Here is a 4502-nt window from a genome sequence, read left to right as displayed (position 1 = left end):
ATGGCAGTGATAGTGACCCTTGCCCTTTTTTTTTCTTTTCTTTACATAGCTTTAGGGGATGGGACAAGGTAGGGTTGCAAGGCCATAGACCCCCCTTATATATATATATATATATTTATTTTTTTTATTTTTTTATTTTTTTTAAACTAACAAAGCCCCTCCCTTATATATATATATATATATATATATATATATATATATTTTTTTTTTTTTTTGAAAGACCCAAAAATATAGGTGTTACAATCCTCCCCACCTTGGATTAAATTTCGTCCTCGAAATTTTAATTCACGCGAATCGGTGAGGGTAACGCCTCGTCAAGTCCTCTTCATCCAAACCACAATGATTGCATGCAGATAAAACTGCAGTAAATGTAATATATGTTGGCATGACACCTACTTTTCTCATATCACTGAACAAATGCAATGCTTTGATGCCATAACCATTTGTAGCGTAGCCCATCAACATGAAATTCCAAGAAGCTTCAACAGATTGTATCATGTCGTCAAAGAGTTTTCGACCATCATCATTTAATCTCACATTTGCAATAGAAATCTATAAGGGCAGTAGAAACAACTTTATCAGATTCAAGACCAATAGCAATAGTTTTGGCATACAATTGAACTTCCCAAGACTGGATCAAAGAACCAATATGAGTTTTGTGTTATAATATGGGGATATCAAAACCATTTCAAACTCCGAAGTGTTTATCACACTTTTCTCTCTATCGTGACTACTTCGCAAATTACTGCTTAATTATTCCTAGAATCACATAACTGGATCCTCGTCGAGTATCAAATTGGGCTAAATTGTGAGAATAAGTCATGGCAAAAAAAAAATGACCCGAAGATATATCATATAATAGCATGTTGCCTTGATGAAGGATTAGAGTAATTTTAGCAACTCTATCCAAGTATATATACTCCTTTTAATTTTATTGCGGTTATTACTTACATAAACTACCTCTATAACAAGGTAAAAAAAAACTCTTGATTGATCCGAAATTCATGCATTATTTCATCATCTCTAAGCCTTGTCAATAGCACTGACAAGTTCCCGATAATACAATACTTGTCTTCTAATGCATCTACTAGACTATAAGCAAATCATGTTTTGCTTGAAGTTATCCTCACATCATTTGCACCTGGATAAACTCCGAACTATCAATTTGATTATATAAATGCAACTGATCTTATATTTTTGTAATCTTATGTATGTGAAAATCCCAAGAATTTCATTGATCAAGAATACTTACAATGTTACATTCTCCACGAAATACAACTTTTACATTCCAAGTCTAGTCAATCCTCCATGAAGTGTTATTAGCTTCAAGTTAAGCTTGATCATATGTCTCTTTGATGTCATCATGTTGATATAATATATGATTCTAGTACCTTGAACATCCACCCCATTCCGTTTATGGTTAATCTCTTAGCTTTAATCAACTACATATACACAAACATGACTCCTTTAAATTTCCATATAATGCCTTAAACATCTACTAATTCTTGGTCATGTATTTACTTCATTTCAGTGCTAATAATTTTCAATCCTTGAACCATTTGATCACCACTTCTCGATCTTTTAAACCTTCGCAATATGTTAGCTCCTCATATTTGCATTTAAAACTATACTACAATAGTCCAAGCATAGTAACGAAATCCCCAAATTTCCACTAATCATGAACGATTAAAGTACGATATTTGATCATTCAACAAACAATAATCCTATAATCCTCTAACTTTGCTTTCACATTTAAACTTGAGTTCTTATGCCTTTTCTTTTCTCTAAAACATTAAGATCATCCAACCCATTTGTACGTCAACTTTTACATTCCAAGTCTAGTCAATCCTCCATGTAGTGTTATTAGCTTCAAGTTAAGCTTGATCATATGCCTCTTTGATGTCATCATGTTGATATAATATATGATTCTAGTACCTTGAACATCCACCCCACTCCATTTATAGGTTAATCTCTTAGCTTTAATCACTACATATACACAAACATGACTCCTTTAAATTTCCATATAATGCCTTAAACATCTACTAATTCTCGGTCATGTATTTACTTCATTTCAGTACTAATAATTTTCAATCCTTGAACAATTTGATCACAACTTCTCGATCTTTTAAACCTTCGAAATATGTTAGCTCCTCATATTTGCATTTAAAACTATTCTACAATAGTCCAAGCATAGTGGCGAAATCCCCAAATTTCCATTAATCATGAACGATTAAAGTACGATATTTGATCAGTCAACAAACAATAATCCTATAATCCTCTAATTTTGTTTTCACATTTAAACTTGAGTTCTTATGCCTTTTCTTTTCTCTAAAACATTAAGATCATCCAACCCATTTCATTGCTCTTAGCTTCGAGTTACTTACTTAATCAATACTCAAAGTAATGTACTGTAAAAGACTCTCGATCACCCTCAATTTTARCTTAGATCCAAGTCCGTTGCATCAATTTGATCACAACTTCCCAATCATACGTCTTCAAACCTCCAAATTATAGAACGGTTGCCTCTTCAATTATAAATAGTTCCTTGCATTCGCATCTGATCTTACATTAACGGTCATGAACATTTAAAATATTATATTATACCATTCAACCAACACCTTCCTCTAAATCCTACCTTCACATTCAAACTCATATTTTATGCTTGTTTTTATTTAAATTCATTAAAATCCATCCTCTAACCCCGCATGGTTTGTACTCAAGATTCACAAAAATACTTTCATACATCAATGTACTTTATATACTATACTCTTTAACATCTCTAACATCCAATTCCAACTCACAACGTCATTGATTTAGCCAGCATTTGATCTGCCATGAACATCTACCTCAAATACTTGATCATGAACCAACAATCTCCTCTATATCCTGCTTTTAACATTCAAACTTGAGATTCTCCCTAAGACATTTAGATTTTTCCAAAAAAGTCGTGAAAGTCCATCTTATTTCACACATGGAAATCGTTTAAGCCAATAATATTTCAATGCAACCATAACCTGACCATTCCATATCTTCTCCCTGTGACCGTGTGACATATACTCCCCGAAGTACTATTTAGTCATTTTCCCTAGATTCAACACATGCAACCTTAATTGACATAATTGGGTCCTCATCAAAAGTCACATGCGACCTTTTAACATTTAAAAGAAAAGGTTGTGGCATAATTCCAAAACTAAAACACTCTCCTCCATAAGGTAAACCTCTAAATTATTAGGTAATTCATCACCTCCAAATCTTATAGTACTATTTAGTCAATTATCCACATATTGCCATCTTACCATCATTTTTATCTTCTGATACCGGGCCACCAACTTAACTCATTTCACTATTACAGATAGTAGTTTTTTTTTTTTTAAATTGCCAGATCTTACATAATGATCAAAACGTGCAATGTCGGCACCAACTTGATCATCATGGTCACCCTATTCCATAATCTTTTCGCTCTTAAATTGTCATTTTGAGCATAAAAGAAGTTAACATTATTTAGCGCTTAAACATCCAATATTATTACGACAACCAATACTCTTATCAGCCTTCTTTGATCAATGCACATCCTTCACAGTCTAGATCAAAGAAACAAGACCTCATCTCACATGCTTAAGCAATACTATTTAAATGTCACCAATTCACACGCCTATCATACATTCCCCCATCATGAATTCTTATTGAACTATTGTTTTAATCATTCTTCCATGATTATATAGATGCATCCGTACTTGGCCCGCCAACTTATACTCAACATGTCAGTACCCTCTAAATCTTAGATAGGTGATCCTTAACGCATTTTTTTCCTCTTATCGCTACACATCTAATACGTAATCCCCTTTTGCAATTTAGCTTAAGTCATCTAAACAATTTGGATCAAACAGGATAGGAAGAACACGAGACTAACATAATACGAACTGACACATTCATAATTCCTTGTAATAACAGTGAGTTTAAGCACACTTATGTAACAACATACTCAAAATAGTATTAGCTAAGTGAAATTTCGAATAGGTTATACATAAGAATCCTTAACACCATCGTCACGATTCATGAATTTGTGCAACTCCGATGACCCTAAAGTTCTTCTATCTTAAAAGTTCTACCCACAACTCACAAATTAATACTTACAATCTCAGCTTAAGTCTAGGCGTCTTAATTTCTCACCTAGTTCGCTCAAACTAGAGCTCTGATACCAACTTCTAACACCCTAAAAAAAATATAAATTTAAATCGAAAATATTTAACGAGGACCAAGACTCGATATTAAATTCACCCAAAAAAAAGGGTAATAGTATAGCTTTTACAAAACAGCTACTGAGAAGATAATTAACAACCTACTAATCTAGATTATTCTATATCTAGATTAAAGACGGACATTTCTATCAATCTCCAGAAAAAAATACCGTAACATCAAAAATGCAACGCTCAAAAGTAACAAAGGCTATAACTAAAAAAGAGCCTTTCACGAACCAACGCTCCTCCCAACCCTTTGGAGTC

This window comes from Cynara cardunculus (genome assembly GCF_001531365.2).
Source record: "Cynara cardunculus var. scolymus isolate 2C chromosome LG 2, CcrdV1, whole genome shotgun sequence".
Taxonomy (NCBI): Eukaryota; Viridiplantae; Streptophyta; class Magnoliopsida; order Asterales; family Asteraceae; genus Cynara; species Cynara cardunculus.
This window is presented reverse-complemented; position numbering follows the sequence as displayed.